The sequence below is a fragment of the Haematobia irritans genome, chromosome 3, assembly GCF_050003625.1.
Source record: "Haematobia irritans isolate KBUSLIRL chromosome 3, ASM5000362v1, whole genome shotgun sequence".
NCBI lineage: Eukaryota > Metazoa > Arthropoda > Insecta > Diptera > Muscidae > Haematobia > Haematobia irritans.
Window position 1 is genome coordinate 137,268,609 of NC_134399.1, and position 9,077 is coordinate 137,277,685.

Consider the following 9,077-nt stretch of genomic DNA (forward strand, 5'->3'; position numbering starts at 1 on the left):
AGGACGCATAGTTTAGGAGATATGAGCAAAACAAGTTTTTCATATAAAAATTTAAATTTTTTCAGGATTTGGAAGGAATTTTCGATTTTTTGGGGGTGGTCATGAATTAAGCTCCTTTTCGCTCTAGGACGCATAGTTTAGGAGATATAAGCAAAACAAGTTTTTCATATAAAAATTTTAATTTTTTCAGGATTTGGATGGAATTTTCGATTTTTTGGGGGTGGTCATGAATTAAGCTCCTTTTCGCTCTAGGACGCATAGTTTAGGAGATATGAGCAAAACAAGTTTTTCATATAAAAATTTAAAATTTTTCAGGATTTGGATGGAATTTTCGATTTTTTGGGGGTGGTCATGAATTAAGCTCCTTTTCGCTCTAGGACGCATAGTTTAGGAGATATGAGCAAAACAAGTTTTTCATATAAAAATTTCAATTTTTTCAGGATTTGGAAGGAATTTTCGATTTTTTGGGGGTGGTCATGAATTAAGCTCCTTTTCGCTCTAGGACGCATAGTTTAGGAGATATGAGCAAAACAAGTTTTTCATATAAAAATTTAAATTTTTTCAGGATTTGGATGGAATTTTCGATTTTTTGGGTGTGGTCATGAATTAAGCTCCTTTTCGCTCTAGGACGCATAGTTTAGGAGATATGAGCAAAACAAGTTTTTCATATAAAAATTTTAATTTTTTCAGGATTTGGATGGAATTTTCGATTTTTTGGGGGTGGTCATGAATTAAGCTCCTTTTCGCTCTAGGACGCATAGTTTAGGAGATATGAGCAAAACAAGTTTTTCATATAAAAATTTAAATTTTTTCAGGATTTGGAAGGAATTTGCGATTTTTTGGGGGTGGTCATGAATTAAGCTCCTTTTCGCTCTAAGACGCATAGTTTAGGAGATATGAGCAAAACAAGTTTTTCATATAAAAATTTAAATTTTTTCAGGATTTGGAAGGAATTTTCGATTTTTTGGGGGTGGTCATGAATTAATCTCCTTTTCGCTCTAGGACGCATAGCTTAGGAGATATGAGCAAAACAAGTTTTTCATATAAAAATTTCAATTTTTTCAGGATTTGTATGGAATTTTCGATTTTTTGGGGGTGGTCATGAATTAAGCTCCTTTTCGCTCTAGGACGCATAGTTTAGGAGATATGAGCAAAACAAGTTTTTCATATAAAAATTTCAATTTTTTCAGGATTTGGAAGGAATTTTCGATTTTTTGGGGGTGGTCATGAATTAAGCTCCTTTTCGCTCTAGGACGCATAGTTTAGGAGATATGAGCAAAACAAGTTTTTCATATAAAAATTTTAATTTTTTCAGGATTTGGATGGAATTTTCGATTTTTTGGGTGTGGTCATGAATTAAGCTCCTTTTCGCTCTAGGACGCATAGTTTAGGAGATATGAGCAAAACAAGTTTTTCATATAAAAATTTTAATTTTTTCAGGATTTGGATGGAATTTTAGATTTTTTGGGGGTGGTCATGAATTAAGCTCCTTTTCGCTCTAGGACGCATAGTTTAGGAGATATGAGCAAAACAAGCTTTTCATATAAAAATTTAATTTTTTTCAGGATTTGGAAGGAATTTTCGATTTTTTGGGGGTGGTCATGAATTAAGCTCCTTTTCGCTCTAGGACGCATAGTTTAGGAGATATGAGCAAAACAAGTTTTTCATATAAAAATTTAAATTTTTTCAGGATTTGGAAGGAATTTGCGATTTTTTGGGGGTGGTCATGAATTAAGCTCCTTTTCGCTCTAGGGCGCATAGTTTAGGAGATATAAGCAAAACAAGTTTTTCATATAAAAATTTTAATTTTTTCAGGATTTGGAAGGAATTTTCGATTTTTTGGGGGTGGTCATGAATTAAGCTCATTTTCGCTCTAGGACGCATAGTTTAGGAGATATGAGCAAAACAAGTTTTTCATATAAAAATTTAAATTTTTTCAGGATTTGGAAGGAATTTTCGATTTTTTGGGGGTGGTCATGAATTAAGCTCCTTTTCGCTCTAGGACGCATAGTTTAGGCGATATAAGCAAAACAAGTTTTTCATATAAAAATTTTAATTTTTTCAGGATTTGGATGGAATTTTCGATTTTTTGGGGGTGGTCATGAATTAAGCTCCTTTTCGCTCTAGGACGCATAGTTTAGGAGATATGAGCAAAACAAGTTTTTCATATAAAAATTTAAAATTTTTCAGGATTTGGATGGAATTTTCGATTTTTGGGGGTGGTCATGAATTAAGCTCCTTTTCGCTCTAGGACGCATAGTTTAGGAGATATGAGCAAAACAAGTTTTTCATATAAAAATTTCAATTTTTTCAGGATTTGGATGGAATTTTCGATTTTTTGGGGTGGTCATGAATTAAGCTCCTTTTCGCTCTAGGCCGCATAGTTTAGGAGATATGAGCAAAACAAGTTTTTCATATAAAAATTTTAATTTTTTCAGGATTTGGATGGAATTTTCGATTTTTTTGGGGGTGGTCATGAATTAAGCTCTTTTTCGCTCTAGGACGCATAGTTTAGGAGATATGAGCAAAACAAGTTTTTCATATAAAAATTTCAATTTTTTCAGGGTTTGTATGGAATTTTCGATTTTTTGGGGGTGGTCATGAATTAAGCTCCTTTTCGCTCTAGGACGCATAGTTTAGGAGATATGAGCAAAACAAGTTGTTCATATAAAAATTTCAATTTTTTCAGGATTTGGAAGGAATTTTCGATTTTTTGGGGGTGGTCATGAATTAAGCTCCTTTTCGCTCTAGGACGCATAGTTTAGGAGATATGAGCAAAACAAGTTTTTCATATAAAAATTTTAATTTTTTCAGGATTTGGATGGAATTTTCGATTTTTTGGGTGTGGTCATGAATTAAGCTCCTTTTCGCTCTAGGACGCATAGTTTAGGAGATATGAGCAAAACAAGTTTTTCATATAAAAATTTTAATTTTTTCAGGATTTGGATGGAATTTTCGATTTTTTGGGGGTGGTCATGAATTAAGCTCCTTTTCGCTCTAGGACGCATAGTTTAGGAGATATGAGCAAAACAAGTTTTTCATATAAAAATGTAAATTTTTTCAGGATTTGGAAGGAATTTTCGATTTTTTGGGGGTGGTCATGAATTAAGCTCCTTTTCGCTCTAGGACGCATAGTTTAGGAGATATGAGCAAAACAAGTTTTTCATATAAAAATTTAAATTTTTTCAGGATTTGGAAGGAATTTTCGATTTTTTGGGGGTGGTCATGAATTAAGCTCATTTTCGCTCTAGGACGCATAGTTTAGGAGATATGAGCAAAACAAGTTTTTCATATAAAAATTTAAATTTTTTCAGGATTTGGAAGGAATTTTCGATTTTTTGGGGGTGGTCATGAATTAAGCTCCTTTTCGCTCTAGGACGCATAGTTTAGGAGATATGAGCAAAACAAGTTTTTCATATAAAAATTTAAATTTTTTCAGGATTTGGAAGGAATTTTCGATTTTTTGGGGGTGGTCATGAATTAAGCTCATTTTCGCTCTAGGACGCATAGTTTAGGAGATATGAGCAAAACAAGTTTTTCATATAAAAATTTAAATTTTTTCAGGATTTGGAAGGAATTTGCGATTTTTTGGGGGTGGTCATGAATTAAGCTCCTTTTCGCTCTAGGGCGCATAGTTTAGGAGATATAAGCAAAACAAGTTTTTCATATAAAAATTTTAATTTTTTCAGGATTTGGAAGGAATTTTCGATTTTTTGGGGGTGGTCATGAATTAAGCTCATTTTCGCTCTAGGACGCATAGTTTAGGAGATATGAGCAAAACAAGTTTTTCATATAAAAATTTAAATTTTTTCAGGATTTGGAAGGAATTTTCGATTTTTTGGGGGTGGTCATGAATTAAGCTCCTTTTCGCTCTAGGACGCATAGTTTAGGCGATATAAGCAAAACAAGTTTTTCATATAAAAATTTTAATTTTTTCAGGATTTGGATGGAATTTTCGATTTTTTGGGGGTGGTCATGAATTAAGCTCCTTTTCGCTCTAGGACGCATAGTTTAGGAGATATGAGCAAAACAAGTTTTTCATATAAAAATTTAAAATTTTTCAGCATTTGGATGGAATTTTCGATTTTTGGGGGTGGTCATGAATTAAGCTCCTTTTCGCTCTAGGACGCATAGTTTAGGAGATATGAGCAAAACAAGTTTTTCATATAAAAATTTCAATTTTTTCAGGATTTGGATGGAATTTTCGATTTTTTGGGGTGGTCATGAATTAAGCTCCTTTTCGCTCTAGGCCGCATAGTTTAGGAGATATGAGCAAAACAAGTTTTTCATATAAAAATTTTAATTTTTTCAGGATTTGGATGGAATTTTCGATTTTTTTGGGGGTGGTCATGAATTAAGCTCTTTTTCGCTCTAGGACGCATAGTTTAGGAGATATGAGCAAAACAAGTTTTTCATATAAAAATTTCAATTTTTTCAGGGTTTGTATGGAATTTTCGATTTTTTGGGGGTGGTCATGAATTAAGCTCCTTTTCGCTCTAGGACGCATAGTTTAGGAGATATGAGCAAAACAAGTTGTTCATATAAAAATTTCAATTTTTTCAGGATTTGGAAGGAATTTTCGATTTTTTGGGGGTGGTCATGAATTAAGCTCCTTTTCGCTCTAGGACGCATAGTTTAGGAGATATGAGCAAAACAAGTTTTTCATATAAAAATTTTAATTTTTTCAGGATTTGGATGGAATTTTCGATTTTTTGGGTGTGGTCATGAATTAAGCTCCTTTTCGCTCTAGGACGCATAGTTTAGGAGATATGAGCAAAACAAGTTTTTCATATAAAAATTTTAATTTTTTCAGGATTTGGATGGAATTTTCGATTTTTTGGGGGTGGTCATGAATTAAGCTCCTTTTCGCTCTAGGACGCATAGTTTAGGAGATATGAGCAAAACAAGTTTTTCATATAAAAATGTAAATTTTTTCAGGATTTGGAAGGAATTTTCGATTTTTTGGGGGTGGTCATGAATTAAGCTCCTTTTCGCTCTAGGACGCATAGTTTAGGAGATATGAGCAAAACAAGTTTTTCATATAAAAATTTAAATTTTTTCAGGATTTGGAAGGAATTTTCGATTTTTTGGGGGTGGTCATGAATTAAGCTCCTTTTCGCTCTAGGACGCATAGTTTAGGAGATATAAGCAAAACAAGTTTTTCATATAAAAATTTTAATTTTTTCAGGATTTGGATGGAATTTTCGATTTTTTTGGGGGTGGTCATGAATTAAGCTCCTTTTCGCTCTAGGACGCATAGTTTAGGAGATATGAGCAAAACAAGTTTTTCATTTAAAAATTTAAATTTTTTCAGGATTTGGAAGGAATTTGCGATTTTTTGGGGGTGGTCATGAATTAAGCTCCTTTTCGCTCTAGGACGCATAGTTTAGGAGATATAAGCAAAACAAGTTTTTCATATAAAAATTTTAATTTTTTCAGGATTTGGATGGAATTTTCGATTTTTTGGGGGTGGTCATGAATTAAGCTCCTTTTCGCTCTAGGACGCATAGTTTAGGAGATATGAGCAAAACAAGTTTTTCATATAAAAATTTAAATTTTTTCAGGATTTGGAAGGAATTTTCGATTTTTTGGGGGTGGTCATGAATTAAGCTCCTTTTCGCTCTAGGACGCATAGTTTAGGAGATATAAGCAAAACAAGTTTTTCATATAAAAATTTTAATTTTTTCAGGATTTGGATGGAATTTTCGATTTTTTGGGGGTGGTCATGAATTAAGCTCCTTTTCGCTCTAGGACGCATAGTTTAGGAGATATGAGCAAAACAAGTTTTTCATATAAAAATTTAAATTTTTTCAGGATTTGGATGGAATTTTCGATTTTTTGGGGGTGGTCATGAATTAAGCTCCTTTTCGCTCTAGGACGCATAGTTTAGGAGATATGAGCAAAACAAGTTTTTCATATAAAAATTTCAATTTTTTCAGGATTTGGATGGAATTTTCGATTTTTTGGGGTGGTCATGAATTAAGCTCCTTTTCGCTCTAGGCCGCATAGTTTAGGAGATATGAGCAAAACAAGTTTTTCATATAAAAATTTTAATTTTTTCAGGATTTGGATGGAATTTTCGATTTGTTTGGGGGTGGTCATGAATTAAGCTCCTTTTCGCTCTAGGACGCATAGTTTAGGAGATATGAGCAAAACAAGTTTTTCATATAAAAATTTAAATTTTTTCAGGATTTGGAAGGAATTTGCGATTTTTTTGGGGTGGTCATGAATTAAGCTCCTTTTCGCTCTAGGACGCATAGTTTAGGAGATATAAGCAAAACAAGTTTTTCATATAAAAATTTTAATTTTTTCAGGATTTGGATGGAATTTTCGATTTTTTGGGGGTGGTCATGAATTAAGCTCCTTTTCGCTCTAGGACGCATAGTTTAGAAGATATGAGCAAAACAAGTTTTTCATATAAAAATTTAAATTTTTTCAGGATTTGGATGGAATTTTCGATTTTTTGGGGGTGGTCATGAATTAAGCTCCTTTTCGCTCTAGGACGCATAGTTTAGGAGATATGAGCAAAACAAGTTTTTCATATAAAAATTTCAATTTTTTCAGGATTTGGATGGAATTTTCGATTTTTTGGGGTGGTCATGAATTAAGCTCCTTTTCGCTCTAGGCCGCATAGTTTAGGAGATATGAGCAAAACAAGTTTTTCATATAAAAATTTTAATTTTTTCAGGATTTGGATGGAATTTTCGATTTGTTTGGGGGTGGTCATGAATTAAGCTCCTTTTCGCTCTAGGACGCATAGTTTAGGAGATATGAGCAAAACAAGTTTTTCATATAAAAATTTAAATTTTTTCAGGATTTGGAAGGAATTTGCGATTTTTTTGGGGTGGTCATGAATTAAGCTCCTTTTCGCTCTAGGACGCATAGTTTAGGAGATATAAGCAAAACAAGTTTTTCATATAAAAATTTTAATTTTTTCAGGATTTGGATGGAATTTTCGATTTTTTGGGGGTGGTCATGAATTAAGCTCCTTTTCGCTCTAGGACGCATAGTTTAGAAGATATGAGCAAAACAAGTTTTTCATATAAAAATTTAAATTTTTTCAGGATTTGGAAGGAATTTTCGATTTTTTGGGGGTGGTCATGAATTAAGCTCCTTTTCGCTCTAGGACGCATAGTTTAGGCGATATAAGCAAAACAAGTTTTTCATATAAAAATTTTAATTTTTTCAGGATTTGGATGGAATTTGCGATTTTTTGGGGGTGGTCATGAATTAAGCTCCTTTTCGCTCTAGGACGCATAGTTTAGGAGATATGAGCAAAACAAGTTTTTCATATAAAAATTAAAATTTTTTCAGGATTTGGATGGAATTTTCGATTTTTTGGGGTGGTCATGAATTAAGCTCCTTTTCGCTCTAGGCCGCATAGTTTAGGAGATATGAGCAAAACAAGTTTTTCATATAAAAATGTAAATTTTTTCAGGATTTGGAAGGAATTTTCGATTTTTTGGGGGTGGTCATGAATTAAGCTCCTTTTCGCTCTAAGACGCATAGTTTAGGAGATATGAGCAAAACAAGTTTTTCATATAAAAATTTTAATTTTTTCAGGATTAGGATGGAATTTTCGATTTTTTGGGGGTGGTCATGAATTAAGCTCCTTTTCGCTCTAGGCCGCATAGTTTAGGAGATATGAGCAAAACAAGTTTTTCATATAAAAATGTAAATTTTTTCAGGATTTGGAAGGAATTTTCGATTTTTTGGGGGTGGTCATGAATTAAGCTCCTTTTCGCTCTAGGACGCATAGTTTAGGAGATATGAGCAAAACAAGTTTTTCATATAAAAATTTAAATTTTTTCAGGATTTGGATGGAATTTTCGATTTTTTGGGGGTGGTCATGAATTAAGCTCCTTTTCGCTCTAGGACGCATAGTTTAGGAGATATGAGCAAAACAAGTTTTTCATATAAAAATTTCAATTTTTTCAGGATTTGGATGGAATTTTCGATTTTTTGGGGTGGTCATGAATTAAGCTCCTTTTCGCTCTAGGCCGCATAGTTTAGGAGATATGAGCAAAACAAGTTTTTCATATAAAAATGTAAATTTGTTCAGGATTTGGATGGAATTTTCGATTTTTTGGGGGTGGTCATGAATTAAGCTCCTTTTCGCTCTAAGACGCATAGTTTAGGAGATATGAGCAAAACAAGTTTTTCATATAAAAATTTCAATTTTTTCAGGATTTGGAAGGAATTTTCGATTTTTTGGGGGTGGTCATGAATTAAGCTCCTTTTCGCTCTAGGACGCATAGTTTAGGAGATATGAGCAAAACAAGTTTTTCATATAAAAATTTAAATTTTTTCAGGATTAGGATGGAATTTTCGATTTTTTGGGGGTGGTCATGAATTAAGCTCCTTTTCGCTCTAGGACGCATAGTTTTGGAGATATGAGCAAAACAAGTTTTTCATATAAAAATTTACATTATTTCAGGATTTGGATGGAATTTTCGATTTTTTGGGGTGGTCATGAATTAAGCTCCTTTTCGCTCTAGGCCGCATAGTTTAGGAGATATGAGCAAAACAAGTTTTTCATATAAAAATGTAAATTTTTTCAGGATTTGGATGGAATTTTCGATTTTTTGGGGGTGGTCATGAATTAAGCTCCTTTTCGCTCTAAGACGCATAGTTTAGGAGATATGAGCAAAACAAGTTTTTCATATAAAAATTTCAATTTTTTCAGGATTTGGAAGGAATTTTCGATTTTTTGGGGGTGGTCATGAATTAAGCTCCTTTTCGCTCTAGGACGCATAGTTTTGGAGATATGAGCAAAGCAAGTTTTTCATATAAAAATTTTAATTTTTTCAGGATTTGGATGGAATTTTCGATTTTTTGGGGGTGGTCATGAATTAAGCTCCTTTTCGCTCTAGGACGCATAGTTTAGGAGATATGAGCAAAACAAGTTTTTCATATAAAAATTTAAATTTTTTCAGGATTTGGAAGGAATTTTCGATTTTTTGGGGGTGGTCATGAATTAAACTCCTTTTCGCTCTAGGACGCATAGTTTAGGAGATATGAGCAAAACAAGTTTTTCATATAAGAATTTAAATTTTTTCAGGATTTGGATGGAATTT